The 18,215-nt window shown below is 38.7% G+C and overlaps 1 protein-coding gene and 1 non-coding gene across 2 annotated transcripts in view; one reads left to right on the top strand and one right to left on the bottom strand.

The window, feature by feature from the left end:
- Positions 1-753: 753 nt before the first annotated feature.
- Positions 754-825, bottom strand: trnaw-cca (transfer RNA tryptophan (anticodon CCA)). The gene has a single exon. It is a non-coding gene; the product is annotated as a tRNA-Trp (tRNA).
- Positions 826-3,606: 2,781 nt separating this feature from the next.
- The window catches only part of flrt1a (fibronectin leucine rich transmembrane protein 1a), an 84,172-nt gene continuing 69,563 nt past the window's right edge, over positions 3,607-18,215 (top strand). The window contains exon 1 of the mRNA XM_088321435.1: positions 3,607-3,999. The gene's annotated coding sequence lies outside the window, so the exon portion shown is untranslated. The remainder of the gene's footprint in view (positions 4,000-18,215) is intronic.

The raw sequence follows: 18,215 nt of genomic DNA, 5'->3' as shown, positions 1-18,215 counted from the left end.
CTTATCCTTTAGTAACGTACTGATCGTAGATTTAGCCATGCTGTATTCCCTAGCAAGATCAGACACTCGCACACCTCCTTCATAATTTGCAATTATTTATTTCTTAAATGCAATAGTTGTACGCACTACTTTTCTTTTTTCACCTGTAGCAACTTTGCTGCTTGCACTGACTTTCTCCGGAGACATAATAAGGGGCGAAAACACCCGTACGCCGCTCAGCATTGCACCCTAGCGTACCGGCGTTCGAACTCCGATTTTTTGACTGAACAGCGAAGCAAAAATTTCTCTAAATTTTTGGTCGGACTCCGATTTGTTCGAACTGAGAGGCGTTTGAAAACCGAGGTTCCACTGTGTGTATCTATCTATCTATATATATATATATATATATATATATATATATATATATATATATATATATATATATATATATATATATATATATATATATATATATATATATATATATATATATATATATATATATATATATATATATATATATATATTTATATATATGTTATTTTTCAAATTAAGTAAGTAGTATCTACTGTAACTAATTACTTTTTTCACTAACGTGCACAACACTGGTAGTAAGACAGTGACAATATCTCAAAATAGCAGTATTTGCCTTATTTTCTAGAAACACCATATTAATGAATGCTGTGGTTAAACTCTTGGTCAATACAACGTATGATTATGAGCAAATGCTTTCGGTTGGCTTTCAGTTGAATCATAAAAATGTCAAAGAGAAGTTGACCCTGACGTGATTTGAACACGCAACCTTCTGATCTGGAGTCAGACGCGCTACCGTTGCGCCACAGAGTCTGAAGGATCAACTAGAGCAGAGATGATACAGCCACAGTCAGGTGCTGCCCAAGCTAGGGCCTGGGTGGGGTGCAGCCACAAAAAATGCTCAAATAGAAACATTCCACTCTTTTGAAATATGTTTTTTTAAATTACCTATGCAAAACTGGATTTAAAAAACAAATACATGATCTATAATTTGCTAGCGCTGCACTCAAAGGAACAATGTGTAATGTTTAATGGTGGTAAAAAAATGTAATACATGAAAAAAATAATTTTGATTTATATAATTAACGAAATTATCATATAAATATGCTTTTTCAAAATACTTATAGGTTAATATTTTTTGGGACTAATTTGTAAAACATAAAGCTCACCTAGAAGGAGGTTAAATCATTGTCTGCCATCTTGCTGCCCCAAGAAACCGGCGCTATTGCTAGGCTTGCTGGCCAGACAACACACGGTGAGCTGACAACGAGCACAAACCAGGAGCAAAGAAAAGAGGAAAGCCCTCGGCAGCCGCGGAGCTAACAGGAAGCTCGCCAGACAATATTATACCAACAGTGACACACGCAATAAAAAACACAAACGAAAAGCCCCAATCTTCTACCTCCAAGCAGAAATGAGCAGTGAGCAATCACTTTTTCTGAGGTTGCCTCATATGTTGTGTTAATGATCCCCCATTTGAGAGTGTTGTGTCCCTTCACTTAGGTGACAGTTCCAGAGGAAACAAGCCGGATGGGTCAAACTTAAGTCTTAATCTCACGATTCCCCCATTGCGTCAAGTATTTAGCAATGTTCACTCTTCATGGTTCACAGATGAAATGATCTGTAATGATCTGCATTTATATAGCGCTTTTCAAGTCAATGACTTCCCAAAGCGCTTTACATTGTGCTTCACATTTCCCAATAGCGGCCGTGATCTGTGCAGCCATGTAAGGCGCTAACCTGCTTATTGGGGGTATTGGGGGTTCAGTGTCTTACCCAAGGACACTTCGACATGTAACATGGACAAGCCGGGATTCGAACTGGGATCCCTTAATTCTAAGACGATCGCTCTACCTCCTGAGCTACTGCCGCCCAGATCCCTTAACTACCTGGTTTGTCGTGACTGAGGATATTACTCTGAACAGCTTTCTCCACTATTGATGGTTCCTGGCCTGCGTTTGGGTCATTTCAAAGTTGGCTCTAGTCCATTCCTTGATGTTGTTAGCCCAGTTGTTTTCCGGTCTTCCTCTCCTCCTCCTCCTTCGGACTGCACCTTGGAGAATTATCTTGGTCAGTCCTGAGGATCTTGTGACGTGACCATAACACTGCAGTTTTTGTCCATGCACAGTTGACAACAGTTTTTTGTGGGTTCCAATGTTCCCTCTGATGGTTCTGCGCACGGTTTCGTTTGTCACATGGGCTATATAGGTAATGCCTAGAAGCTTTATGTTGCATCGTATCTCCATGGCCTTGGTTTTTCTTTTCGGCTTTCCTTTGAAAGTCCATGTCTCGCAAGCGTAGAGCAAAATGTAGGGAGAAACCCTACACGTCCCGTGGTCGTTAAAAAAAATACCATTTCTGTTTGTGAATACTTTTAATTAGCTTTATCAAATTTAACAAGTTATATACAGTAGGACCTCATGACAATTGGAATTTAACTCATTCGATGCCAGACATTTTTCTCAAATGGAAAGTATGGATGCTAGCCAGTATTGCAATTTTGACTCATTTTGAAGGCCCACAGAAAATAGGAATATAGGATATATTGAAAGAAAGCTTAAACGCTTCCTCGTTTTTTATTGGAAAAGCGGTATGTTCTAGCCTTTCCCACTGTTTAGTAGACTACAGTTAAACTAAGGTACTTGGAAATACCAGTTTCTAAGAAAACTCCTAATAAAAACAACTTTTTGCGAAAGGATGCATTTCAGGCAGAGCTTTCACTTTGGTGTTGGTTTTTCTGCACTTGTGATACCTCTATTTTCTAAACAATGCTTTCCACAAGGGAACTTTTCTTGCAAAATAGCATTTTATTGCATGACCACTGAACCATGCATATCACTTGATTTCAGTCACCAAGGCGATCGTGTTCCCTCAGGCGACCGTGTTTATGTGGCTTTGCACAAAATGTCATCCCTCCCTGACGTGACGATGATGAGGGGTCATCTTTTTTTGAATGGAATAAGCTCTGTTAAAGAGTTAGCTGCCCATTTGCCCATGCTTCTCACGTTCACCACACTGCTTAACTTCACCTACACGGACTCATTTATTAGATATAGGAAGCAACACTAAGAATATGGGCTTCCTCGATGTGTGAACAAAGATCTAATCAAAGCTACTCATGCCATCTAATGGTGATTTATCACACTGAAAAACATCCCCAGAGGCTTGATGATATATTTTTTAAAAACTTAACAAGAAAAACGTATTTTTACCTTACTCAGGGACAATGCTCCTGGAAACAAACCTTTTAGCACTGAATGAATTGAAATTCATTTTACCGATTATTTGTTGCTACCCTAATATATTATATATGTATCTATGCTTCAAACTGCATAATCCTTTCATTTGAGAAGCGTGATTTTTCCTTGAAATGGTGGGTCCTGAAGTTAGATCAGTTGATAACCACTGCTCCAGAGGATGTTCATTCACAAAATAGCATGTGTGCGCGCATAAGAATCGGAAAGGGGGAGAGGGAGAGAGAGAGAGAGAGAGAGAGAGAGAGAGAGAGAGAGAGAGAGAGAGAGAGAGAAGAGAGGGAGAGAGAGAGAGGGTGGGCGAGTGACAGCCTTGTGCCTTTTTGCCGTTAATGCTCTCCATCCTTTACGCTCCAATCTGCTTCTCCTCTGTAAGGGACGCAACGCACGTTCTTTACAGCTTTCCTCTGTGATGACACATTCTCTTTGCAATCCCAGAGCGACTACATTGCTACAATAAGTTGGCCAGCGTCTTTTGTTAATGCTCTTTTTGTCTGCTCCATTGCCGCATCGAGGATATTGAGGGGCGGAGGGAAGCATCGAGCCAAGGCGGCTCTCAGTTCCTAAACGACGGCATGTGGGAATAATATGAGCCGAGCTTGCAGTCACACTTGACCGGGGACCACCGCGAGGGACCTGCACAGCCAGCACATATATATGTCCACATATATATATATTTTTTATTTTTTTCCTGCAACAAGAGAGTATAAGATCCTCGCCTCTCCATCCTCCGGTAAGTGATTTTTGATTGACGTGTGGCTAATATTGCATGCCTCATCCAACCTGAGCAAAATTCACACCTCATTTTATGCAGACACAATCCATGCTTGACGAAAATATTCAGTTCCCTCCCTTTAACTCTAATAAAAATAGTTGTTTTTTTTAAAGGCAAATTGAAAAATAATCTCCTTTTCCTTTCCCCTTTTTTATTGTTCTATTTGTGTATTTTGGGGGTGTTTGTGTTCCATTCATTTTTCAACTATTTAGGGTGTGTATTTGAGGTCATGTTGGGTGGGGAGTGGTGATTTCCTATTGCATAATTAATGTTTTTATTAGGGGTGAGCGACAATAAGAATTTTGGTATTGATCTGATCCAAGTAAATACATGGTAATATTGACCAAAACCAATTAAAAACCGATACGGTTTGCTTGTATTGGTCATCATCATTAAATAATTGAACACGTCTGCTGGTGTTATTTTACGATTACAATAAACAGCACAATAATTTTAAGGACTCAAGTATTTCATTTTTTTAATCAAATAACTATACTCCAAACATTTACAGTATTAAACAATAAAAACAAAAAACATATTCGAACTCTGTCAGAGCAAAAGCCAAGTGAGTCAAACGAAAAAAGCAGCAATGTAACAAAAATACTAAGAATTTCATAAATTCAAATTCATAAATACCTCTAATTGCACAGTATGTATAAATTCAATGCAAGAGTGTCAATTATCTCTCATTGGCTGCGTTGCTATAGGGAAAACCGATTGGCACGGTTTTGTTCAGAAACAGTAACATCTTTACATGTTGGTTGCAGCTCATTGCTTTCTGCAGGGTAGATACATACATATTTTCTATTCATTCAGTTCCATCAAGTCAAGTCATGTTTATTTGTATAGACCATAATCACAAAGAGTCTCAAAGGGCTGCACAGACCACGGATTATTGCAAACCACAGACTATTATTACACCCTCCCCTGATCTAAAACCTACGTGAGGGTAAGGAAAAACTCAAAAACCTCAACATGAAAATGAAAACGAAAATGAAAAAACCTTGAGAAGACCAATCAAGAAGCTAATGCTAAAAGTCCAGCCTGTCCTGTCGTATTTCAGCCACGTTTTTATCTGATTTAGGGCTGAAAAATATTTAAGAAAAAAATCCTTAACTAATCATTTTGGAATAAAACCTCACATCCCTGAAACATAATGTAATTGTGAGCCTCCAAAAAGAGCCACATCCCTCCAGGTAAGATACATATTTCATGCCAACGATGGAGTTGTCCGGCCCCCATGAGAATAGATTTTCGACCATGTGGCCCATGAGCTAAAATGAGTTTGAGACCTTTATTTTGAAGGGACATCTTGTATTATTTGACTACCAAAAAACGAGTGCTAAAGAGCAGAAGGGAGAATACAAACTATGGAGACTCGTGGTGACCACACAGCGTCATTTTTCTCATTTTTATTTTTGCTTAGCTCTTTTAAAAAATAAAAAATAAACCATCTGAATGGTCACAAGAGTTCTGTATCACACTCCCAAAAGCCCCCAACACCCGATACCAGTTTGATTACCTTGATGGATGTGAGCGGAAATTCTACACAAATCAGCCCTGCAGCGTCGCCCACTCCCTCTCACCATTAACTCATCATTAGGATGCTAAAACTGCCCCGTTTTATGAGGCCGACTGATAAAATCAACAATGATTGTCAGCCGATCAACAGGGAGTGGCGTTTTTCGCCCGCTGAATCAGCAAAAAGCAAACGCACCCGGTAGAGAAAAAGGCAGTTTCCATGCTTTTTGCTTTGTGTCTTTGTGAGATGTGAAAGGATAACTCATATGGAGTACCCACTGTATCCTGTCATACGTAGAAATAGATGTATCAATAAATGCTTAAATACCTATCAATATATTCCATACAGAGTAAGGGACACAAATAAAACCTGGAAGACCTCAATTTATGAGATAAGTGCGGATTATTCATTTATTTATGCATTTTGTCATCCATTTTGTCATCGTGTATTCTGTCTTGAATTTTGACATGTATTTTGTCACTACAAAATGTTATTTAAATGACAAATTGCTGGAGCTTTACCTATTTGTTGATAAGTGATGAATAAACTATTCATAAGTAAACACGTAATTCCTAAACATATGAAATACATGGGATTTTATTAATTTTTTGGGGCAAAATATATGCCAAAATGCATAAATATATGAATAAATTGCCTTTATGTCATATATTTAGGTATTATGTGATTAATTTATGGGCTTATTCATATGGTATATAGTTTATGTTTTACGGTTTCGTTACTTCTGTTCTACTTACCAATTGGCTAAACAGTCTCCCTGCTTATGATTACAGTGCAGTTGTTATTGTATAACATAAATTAGAAAGTCTATATTCATTATTTTTATTTATCAAACTAATGCTTGAGTCTGTAAAATGAGTTTGTTCTTCGTTGTCAGTGTATAAAAGAGTATTCAATTTTATATATATATATATATATTACGAATTTCAAATGATTTTAAACTTGCAAGGAGGACATGGAGAGAAGCCTCTGGATAAAGAATTCTCCATTCCCATTCTAACGCCCTTTTCTGAGCCCTCTATTTTCAGTATATCTTTGAGGTTTCAAAAAGCAAGGGTTAATGTAAGGGCTGTGGATATCAAAGAAGTGCAACACGATTGGCTGATAATGACAATGATATAAGAGTAAAAAAATAAAATTTCCGTCCGCAATAATGGTCAAAATAAGGAACTGGCATACAGATGCTGCCCTACTTACAAACAAAATGGGTTACAGACGATCGTTAGTAAGTTGAATTTGTTATTAAGTTGCTTCAGTGCTATATTTTGTATGTTTAAGGCTTTTATAAGTAACCTTTATTGTTTTATACTAAAAAATAAACATTTCATAAAACATTATGTTGTATAAAGATATATAAAGTTGAGTTTAACTTACTTTTGGAAGATGCGAGGTCTTCCTCCGTGGTAAAAAAGTGTTCCGACCATATTAAACAATCAAAACGTCAAATTTCTTAGCGCGCTAGAGATAGAGTACGCATTGTCATGTTTACACACGAACTAGGAAGTAGAAGCCGATTTTTTTGGATGCTGGGTGACCTCTCACAGTGCTACCCCTTGCCTGTAGCGGCGGAAAGAAGCACTACAGTAATGTCCTGTACTCGGAAAAAGGTGCACACAATACAAAATTTAACTTACAGCATTGTCAGGATAATTTTCGACATCCCGAATTTTTTTTCTGCATCTACCATTTTTCGTAAGTCAAATGGTCGAAAGTAGGGGAGCGTCTGCACTTTGAACTCTCCTTTGCAGGTGTCTGATATTAAAAATAGAACGAACTTATCACTAACCCATCAATCTATCACCTTATCAGGGCAGACGTCTATTAAACTGATGCAAAAACAAGAAAGATAAAAAGATGTGCGCGTGACTGCAATGGATTGAAGCAAGCTTGACTTAACCCGCTTGCATGTCAGCAGCGAGGGCTTGTTAGACTAACAGATGGAGTCTCCGAAGGAAAGCATCTTGCGAAAGTTGGACGAGGCGTTCTTGGACCGACAACCCTCGAATGCTCACGAGGCGAGGCCCACGTCTAGCAGTCCCGCAGAGCAGCCTTGATTGGCGACAGCTTAAAAAAAAGCAGCTCAGTCGCACCTCGATAGGCTGAATTGATTTGCATGCCTTATTCATATATCAATGGCTATGTGAGCAATTGAAATTTGCAATTGTATGAGGAGCTGAGACACAAGGATGCCTGGTCATTAGTCAGTCTTGTCTTTGCATCTCATTACTGGCCCGATAAGCAGCGGAGCGAAAACCTCTGCCAAGGTTGAATTGCTGACAAAATGGAGAAAAATGTTCTTGTTAGTTTGCATGCAGGAGAAGGCTACATTCTGGTTTATGTGACGGATAATAAAAAGACAAGTAGCTCAGCGTTGTCACTGGAACTTCTTTTACACTTCATTTTCGAGATAGTTTTAAGAACTTACAGTTTGAGGAACAACATCACATACCTTTCAACTTCAGCCAATTCCTCCCCTTGTTAATTATTGTAATTCCCCTTACTGAGCGATAATTAACTGAGCAAACACTATTTACTCACATCATGACAGACTGTGTAGAATAAAGAAATTATATTAGCAATTTAAATGAAATTGTCTTTTGCTAGCAGTAATTGGCACAATCCAGATTATAGCCGAAAGAGACAAGATCAATCCATCCATCGTCTGCACGGCTTATCATCACTAGGGTCCCGGTGTTTCAGAGCCTATCCAAGCCATCTTTCGATAGTGGGCAGGGGACACTCTAAACTGGTTGCCGGCCAATCGCAGGGGACACAACCATTCACACCGAGGGAAAATTTAGAATCACCAATGTGGGCGGAAAGCAGACTGCTCGGAGGAAACCCATGCAGGCACAGGGAGAACATGGTAATTGCACAGGAAGGTAGCTGGTTTTGAACACATGACCTCAGATCTGTGCCACGGACGTGCTAAGCACTCATCCGCCGTGCCGCACCAAGACGAGATACGTCTAACAATAAAACACATTTTAAAAAAATGTAGTGTATTTATTATTTTTCTTGTATAAAGATTTGTATGATAATTTGAAATTATGAAAATTGTAGAAAATACAAGCAAAACATATGGGTTGACAGGTACAGTAACAGGTATTGGTGTATTGTTGTAGAGGTGATGGTCCTCAAAAAGGACATACCATAAATTCTGGAATGCAAGCCGCTTCCTTTTTGCTACATTTTGAACCAGGGGTCTAATATTCAATTTAACTGGGGGCTCCCAGAAATGGGGTCTGGATGACATTGGGCCACAAAAAGTTCTGATAAAACATTGTTAAAAACTGATAAAACCACCATACTAAAATATGTTTTTTTTTTTTAAGAAATGCCATACACAAAATCAGATTTTAGAATAAAGAAAAGAAATCAAGAATAAATATGAAAATAAATCAATCACTGATTAAGTAACCCATAATCCACTAGGGCTGCGCTTGAGAACCATTGCATTACAGCACAGATAGCTGTGTTGCTAATGAGCCCATATTAAGGAGCAACTAATCAGATATCGGTTTTTATTCTATTTTATTCCATAAATATTCTGAGTCTAACTCTAAAGCAGCCCATTGGGAAGTTGTCTACTTTGTTTAAATTTTAAGTGAAAATACATTTTACTTTCAAAATGTAATATTTACATAGTTGTTCAGTGTATAATGCGCATTTTAAAGCAGCATATATTTCTTGTATATGCTGTTTGAAAGCCTTTGCTTTAGGCTGTAGTCCACCGGTAAAATTGTGACCTTAATGCTAATGGTTGACCTGGTAACTACAAAATATCCAAACAAAAGACATGTTGGGTTCGAGAGGGTTATTTCGCTAGGCAATATGTCAACATTATTGATGGATTTTATTGCTCAAGTTACAGTTGAACAGGCTCAAAGAGGAATACAGTAATCCCTCACTGTATCGCGGTTTCGCTACTTCGCGGATTGTGCATTGTGTTTTGTCAAACCCTTTTCCTGCCTGTGTCTAGTCGTCAACAAAGCTGCCATCTTAGTTCTCCACGTATGTAAAGTAGCTTGACAAACCTGCAATGTAGGTACGTACAATTCTTTTTCAGTTTTGAGTTTTTCCAAAAGCCACAATGTCAACAAAACTCTCTGGCCCCACAAAAGCACAAAAGGCAAAGGAGGATGCTTTCTATCGCCAACCTAGTTGGACTTCTTATGCTAAAGGAAGGTAAAAGCGTATTTACACCATTTTTAAACGTAATGTAATAACTAATCGTTGCAGCCTTCGTAATCATACACAAGTAATCACAAAAAGGATAGGATTATCCAAAACATTGCAATCGGAATACTTGCAGTCAGACTAAGACCTTAATCATATCTCTGTACATGTTTTACATGGCCTCACATATGAATAATATTGTTAATAATATGTGATCTAATAAATAGGAGCCAATGTGGGACAAATATCAAATCTGTGTTTTTGTATCGATGGAAAGTAAAAGAAATGAGCCTTATGATGAGCCTTATGATGAACTATTTTGAAGGTAGCAATATCTAAATTTCGGCCTTCCACCCACCAACAAGAGAATCACGTTTAATGTTTTCTTTGCTTTTTCGGTGTGATGTCATCTAAATGTTTTTGTAGTTAAAGGGATAATCTAATGTTGAAGTTTAAAGTGGTTTTTTGAATGTCATATTTTTCCCCTCCAAAAAAATGTAAGAAAAATAAATAAATCATCATTTTACTATTTTTTTCTCAGATATCGGCCTGTAGCTAAAAATTTAACATTGCTACTTGTGGGTCACGTGTGTTTCCAATTGGACTATTGCTTTCATGTGGGCTGGGTGGTAAGCGCACAGCCCCGCATGCAGAGTTTCAGGGTTATAGTCCAGCTACCACAACCTCCCCGTGTGGAGTTTGCATGTTCTCCCCGTGTGTGCGTGGGTTTCCTCCAGGCACTCCGGTTTCCTCCCACATTCCAAAAACATGTATGTCAGGTTAATTGGCCGTTTCAAATTGTCCCTAGGTGTGAATGAGCGAGTGAGTTGTCTGTAACTGTGTGGCCTGTAACTGGCAGGCAACAAGTTCAGGGTATCCCCTGCCCACTGCCCAAGAATAGCTAGGATGGGCTCCAGCACCCCCACGACCCTCCTGGGGATAAGTGGTCCAGATAATGGATGGATGTTACGTTGGATGCCATTGAAATTTGGTGTAAGCGCAATAGCAAATAGTGATTTCCGTTGCTTGACAGGCGTTTGGATCGTAATACCCTGGACCATTTCTTACAAGTTGTTGGACACAATTGAAAGGAAAAATCACGCTTTAAAGGTTTCGCAGGAACAAGATAGCGCTAGACTTCCAAGGGCGCTTGATACATTCTGCGCATTTAGTAAGTGTCAGCCTTGCCTCAAAGCAACTTTCAGACTGAACCGATGCAGTTTGAAGTCAACAGAATGGAAAAGTGTCTGGCCTGTGTCAGTACTTTTTAATCACACTGGGAATATCTGAAAGTCTTGCTTTTTCACCATAACAGCAGCAGCATTTCATCCATGACCACACACTCATCTTAACAACTCAACCTCTGTTGTTGGCATGGGTGATGTTAGTGATATGAAATAGAATTGGTTCGGAAATAATCCTTTGATCTCTTATTTTACAAGAACAATAATAACAATAAGATAGAAAATTAAATAAGAAAACATATTTTATTTCTTAAAGGGGGTGTACGGAATTCCGAAATTAGTTACTCTCATCTTCTTGCTTATGTCATCATTGCAGCCTCAAGTACAAGTACATGCATTTTTTAAGGAACGCTAAAATGAACTCTTGTACTGAAGAAGGGCTTTTCTTACTTTCATCATTTTCATGCTACACCTACAAACGGAAATAAAATAAAAAACCACGGTTACGAGCATCACGTCATTCTCCAGCTCGCCCCTTGGCCTCCATTCTTCGAACCTAATGTGTTCTGCGCCGAACAGCTCTGCTAAAAGTAAGAGGAAAGCAGGTAGGCGCAGTGGAAACAAAGCATAATGGCAGTTGGGCATTGTTAACACATTCTGTAATTGATATAGAAAATATCTAACTTTTCAAGGACACCTCAAACAATACACCCCACGATTAGGTAATAAAGTATTTGATACTTTTTTATATTTTAATTTCAAAACATATAATAATACAGTTAAAAAAATAATCTTTATAAAAAATTCTAACAAAATTCGAAATTTAAACCTAAACGGTATGTTATTGTCTCATTCTTACTATATCAAATCTGTTTTGCTAAGATGACAAAATGTATTCTTACAAATTGAGGAAAATTACCTGCAATAATATTTTTATTGATTTACTGTAATCATTAAACAGAGCCTTCACCACACTAAACAAGTGCATAAAACATTGAAAATATATCTCATGACTTATTTGGGAATTTTTTTAGTGCTGCCAAATGTTATTGCAATACTTTTCATTGCAATACTGTTAAGATACACTATTCTTTCAGTTCACTTTTATTATAACCAGTGGTGGGCTGTCAAAACCTGCAAGGCCCTATCTGCTGGCCTAAAAAACAACAGGTAATTTAATTATATTTTGTCCATGAATACTTATCAAATAATTCAAAATGATCTGTCTGCTTCCTTTCATTGCTTCTCCCTTGTTGTGATGCTTCCAGATGTGTGCTGTCATCTTCAAGCATTTAACCAATCACATTTTAGCCATTACTCATTGCCAGGGTCAGAAATCAGGCCCTCCTGAAAAATAATTATTGACAATAAATCCGATGGTTTCGCCAATCAGATTTCAAGTTGGTGACATCGATGCCTTTTTTCAGACTCAAGAAAATGTAAGCTAGGGGGCAGTAACGCACCAATGTCTAAAATCTATTATTCGACTTAATTATAATATCAAAAAAAATCTCTCTACATTGAACTGTTAACTCATCAAAACGTTTAACCTTTTTATGCCGAGCAACTTTAATGTCAAGCAACCCAGAATTTCTGAAAGTTACACTTCTAAATATATTTTACAAATATTGACTTTTCAGTGCAACAACAAATAGTCTATGAAATGCAAAAATAAACTACTTTTTTTTGTAAAATACAGTTTCGCAGAAAAACACAGGAAACATAAATTAAAATATTTACAGATGTACAAAAAAACCCACAAAACAAGTTTAACGATTGTTTTATGTTCAACAATTTAAAAGTCAACAAGATAGGATCCCTGAAAAAAATACATGCATATTGATTAATCACAAGAGAATAAACGCGTCTCGAAGGAAACCGGCTCTTGATCAGTGGGTTGCCGGCTCGTTTTTTTCACTTCCAAGCGCCAGCCCATAGAACGACACATCACTAAAAACTAAAAGCCATCACTAAAGGCCTAGGTTAGAAATTCCAGGCCCGCCACTGATTATAACGTCGACCAGTGTCGAAGCTTAAGATTAATTTGCATATTCTTTTATCTTATGTTCATCTTTAAAGTCTTTATTGCATCTTTACCCGGGAGTGCTGAGCCTAATCCCGTTAAATACAAGGTTTCACAACGTCGATATCAATAACAATAAAGACAATTCAATTCAAAAATAGAATAAACGTATACTGTAACTGCAATCTACAGGGGTAGGGACATTGCTTTCCTCTGCTTTGCCTCAAAGTCCTTGTGAGAGGAGAATTGGAAAAGAAAGGAAAGGACGTTGATGTCGGTGCCCTCGCAAAAAGCGTCTGTACTGAGCTGGACGGCCTCCATATTGGACCTTGGCAGCAAATTCATCCGGTGCGAGTTTGCAGGGTAAACATCTTATTGAACTACAGGTTAGGCTAGAGCTCAAGCCAAAAGTTTGCTGTTTCCAAAAGTCTGCCCTCTTTTCCACATAAACGATTTCCTCCTGATGATAAATCCCCTATTGCTCGAATTCTATGAGAACCGAGGCGTCACATCCTCTCCCTTATGCAACACTCTGTGCCGCTTTTGGTATATTTCATTACAGAAGCTCTGGCAATGCTGCCTTTCACAGATATATTCAGAAATACTGTATATTGTAAACCTGCTGCCTTCCTGTGCATCAGACATGAGTTTAATGAATGCTATTTATTTGGCAGATTGGGAGTGGCTCTATCAGCAAACCGAAATCCTTCCTGAGCAAATAAATTGCAAATGAATAGAAATGGTGAGAAATTGTCCTCTGATTGACATTTTTAGTTTGCTGATTGTAAGTCAGCATAAAATACAGTTGTTAATCATGGAAAGTTACGGTTCACTTTTCCCTTAACCGCCTTGGTCGTCGGAGAACCAATGAGTATGCAACTCTGGGCAACCTTCTCCACTGTTGACGGTTTCTTGCCTGCATTTGGGTCATTGCAAAGTTGGTACCAGTCCATTCCTTTTTCGGTCTTCCTCTCCTCCCGTCCCATTGGACCTTGTCCTGGAGCATCATCTTGGCCAGTCCTGAATATCTTGTGACATGACTATTCCACGGCAGTTTTCGTCTGTGCACAGTTGACAGCAGTTCTTCGTCAAGCACAGTGTGCCCTCTGATGGTGTTGCACACTGTTTTGTTTGTCACATGGACTATGTAGCTGATGCCTTTAAGTTTCCTGTAGCATCGCATCACCACCGCCTGGATTTTCTTTTCCAGCTTTTACTGTGAGAGTCTATGCCTGACATTGATTGCACTCGGGGAAATGGGGTGGGGTGAGGTGGATTTGGTTGAGGGGGGTAGGGAGGGTGATTTAGAGCTCACGTTCGGATTTTGTTTTTTTGTTTGTTTTCTTTCTCCTTGTGTAAATGACATGTTGTAACATATGTTGTTTATAACTTGTGTTATAAAACCAATAAAACATTTGAAATGAGAGTGTATGTCTCTCAAGTATAGAGGAAGATGAAAGTAGCCAGTGCTTGCATGTGTCTGATCTTGAGTTCACTACTAAATTACTGTCCATCCAATCTGGCACAAAAGGCTGTGGTTTGCATGTTTCCTGGTTCTGATCCGTCTTCTGATATAACAGTTCCAAGATATTTAAATTTGGTGACAGATTCAAGCTCTTCTTGGTGGTTGATGGTAATGTTTTTGGTGACACCTTGGTCATTACTTTTATTTTTTTATGCTGATTCCATCCTATACTGGGTAGATCCTTTGTCCAGATAACTGACCAGATTTCTGAGTCCCTGTACTTATCCTGCCAATCAGGCAATATCATCGGCAAAACGAATAGAGAATTACAGTACCATCACTGCATATTCTAAAAATATATGTGTTGTCTTTCAATCTCAAACGTGTAGGTGAGATCATGAGTGTGAATGTTTGTTTTTCCAGGTCCGGTAAGTTAGCCGGCTCGCTCACCTGAAATATCTATAAAAACAAATGATATAAAAAACAGATGTTGTAAGCGGTGACAAGCATTGAGGTTTGGTGAGGCACAATCAGAGTTACAAATAAAATAACCTATATATTATTCATCGTTCCATTAGCGAAGCAGGAAAGCAATATTTGAATTTTAGCATTTAAAACGATGTTTATTTCATTACTTTTACATTTAAATGAAGTTTATGTGCATTTTGTTTTGAATAAAAGTATCAATAGACAGTTAATCCTACATTGTTAAAAAAAATCAATGCAAAAAAAAAATGGTTTGGTTAATTTGCTGTTTTTATCAATGATTCAAAATTTTCGGGCTGAGGTGTGGATTCTTGGTCTCACTATTGCCATCTTCCATGAGTCAAGAGAATTGTGTGCCTTACTCTATATCGACAGATGCTCAGGAAATAAATATGCTTCTGATAAGTTATAGTTCATTATACACTCATAAAGGAGAGAAGATATCATTAATTTTAAACTTCCAAGGAAATCAGGAGACCGTACAAAGATCCCTAGGAAAAGACAATACTAAAATAGCTTCCGTTGCATAATATTTTGAAAATAATTTCCGTCATGCAAATAAAGTTTAAACACAATTATCTCATCTCACTCATCTCATTATCTGCACCGCTTATCCTCAGTAGGGTCGTGGGGGTGCTGGAGCCCATCCCAGCAATCATCGGGCAGTGGGCAGGGGACACCCTGAACTGGTTGCCAGCCAATTGCAGGGCACACAGGGACAGACAACTTGCTCGCTCATTCACACCTAGGGACAATTTGGACCGGCCAATCCACCTGAAATGTCTTTGGAATGTGGGAGGAAACAGGAGTGCCCGGAGGAAACCCACGCAAGCACGGGAAGAACATAATTCCAACCTGTTCTAAAAGCTGTCCCCTGAGCCCTTTCTGTCAGGACCAGAACAGAGACAGTTCTCTCAGTTTTATTGGGAAGAAGAGAAAGGATTGCACACATGATCCGGTGATCGCTGGTTGCGGGGAGCAGGTCGCTCTGAACACGGAAGTGGCACTTTCTTGGCGAGCGATGGCAGTGTCGGAGCGGAAAAAACAGGTGAGTAGCCGGGACAGGAGAGCAAAAAAAGTGGTCGAGATCAGCAACGAGTCGAAAGCCAGGAGAGGAGAGTAGACGTGGTCAAGATCAAAAAACAAGTCAAAGCCGGGAACAGACGGAAACCAAAACAGGAGTGAGTCAGGGTCGAAAAGCTTGCCTAGAGTAAACTGAGGTTCTCAGACGGACTGACAACAGGTGACAGAAAGGAGCGGGTTTAAATAGTGACATGGAGCCAATCAGAGTCCAAGGCCGTTGGCGCCAAACGAGCGGGCACAGGTGCTTCAAATCAGTAATCATGACACTTTCTTTATTTCAAATCTCCTGGGCGAGAAAAAGCAGACCAGCCCTGAAAGGCGTGGCTATCGAAAAACAGTAATATTATTGGCTTAGAGTAACAATGATTTAATCAGTGCCTAGTAGTCAAAATAACAAACAACAGTGAGAAATAATAATCTCCTTTGCAAGTGCATAACATAAAAAACTAGAATGTCTGTGGGCCATTACAGCATCACCTTCATTTTTGGTTTGCGTTTCCCTTTTCGGCAGGGTTTTTCACCTATACTGCTTGTAAACAATTTTGATCCTGGCCAAACTGGTTTTGGCCTGAGAGAGTAGAATGTCTTTCTGTCAAAGCTGCTAAGTCAGCAAAACCAAAAATGTCATCTTATTTTCCCCACATCCGACAGTCTGTTGAAAATGGTGTTGATATTCAATATTGTTCAGTAATGGGGGAGTGGAATGTATTTTTGAGGGAAATTACGTCCACAAAAACAAAAGAGCTGAGTCAGTTTCTTTTTGCATTTTCCACACTTAAAGTTATCTACCTGACTGTTTGTGAAAACGGTGGTCTACGGGTGAAAAATAATGTGCAATAGATGATATAGTTGATGAATTTACTTGGTTATTTTGTGTATTTTGGGTTACATTGCTGCTTATTTTGGTTTGACTCTCTTGACTTTCAAAACAGTTTTAATAGAACTATTTATTATTTACACTGTTAACTATTGCATTCTATTTATATAACAAAGAATAGAATGTTTTTAGTGCTTAAACTCTTTGTGCTGTGTTTTTAGTCTACTCTCTGCAATGATCATGGGATTTCTAATCAAACAGTATTGGTATTGGATTGGTATGGATCAACACTACCTTGTATTTACTTCAAAACCAAAATCCGTGGCATGGCCCACCCCTATCTGACAGTGTGATGTATCCACATTTTAAAAAGTCACCACACATGTAGTCTAAAGACAAAAGCTGTGCTGTGACTGAGGTTTATGTCAAAACCGAACATCCCCATAATCATTTTCTCTAGTTCCCATCTGCAGACTTAATTTTGCAGCGTGCATCAATGAGCTCAGTTGATGCATAAAGCAGGCTGCCCCACAACATGTCGTCCAAAAGAAATGCAGACTCATCCGCGCACACAATTGACAAAGAAATAAACTGTTGTGGCTGCAAAGGCTGATACTTGGCTGCCTCTGGCTTACCATCCCATCGATTGTGAAGTTGAATCTCACAAAGATGAGGGATGAACAATTGCAGGGTAGGGGAGCGGTTGTGGTGGGAGAGCAAACATACATTCCCTCCCCTGCCCTGCCTCACTGTTGCAGTGTGAGCACGTCCACGCCAGCTGCAATGCTGATATAACCACTTATTGTTCTTTTGGCCTCATTCAATAGTCAATGTTAGTTGCTCATTGCTGAATCTTGTGCTTCCAAAATCAGAACTTTCAAGAAGATCCTATTTATGTGATGGAATAAATGTGATGGAACTCTCATATAGACTACTAAACCCTCATACAGACACAGTCTTACCGATGCTCAAACACTACTATAATCTTTGATTTCTCACTCAAACTGTTATACTCTCTCACAAATATTACTATTATCTGATACACCGACTACAATACTGTCAGACACATACTACTACAGTCTCTCACATTTACCACTATTCTCTCTGACACACTACTATACTCTCTCACACATTCTACTATACTCTCATACAGAAACAGTCGTTCACATGCACAAACACTGTTATACTCTCACACTCACTGCTTTACTCTCTCACACGCCATTACACCCTCTCGAACATATTAGTATACTCTCAATAACAAATAAACATAATTAGAATGCTGTCACAAGCAAACTACTTTACTCGCTCACATGTACTACTATACTCTCCCACTCATACTGCTATACTTTCATACACACTACTGTACTCTCTATTACACTCTCATACACACATGGCTA

Source organism: Urocampus carinirostris, chromosome 17, assembly GCF_059441175.1.
Source record: "Urocampus carinirostris isolate Australia breed hairy pipefish chromosome 17, RoL_Ucar_1.0, whole genome shotgun sequence".
NCBI classification, from domain to species: domain Eukaryota; kingdom Metazoa; phylum Chordata; class Actinopteri; order Syngnathiformes; family Syngnathidae; genus Urocampus; species Urocampus carinirostris.
This window is presented reverse-complemented; position numbering and strand designations above follow the sequence as displayed.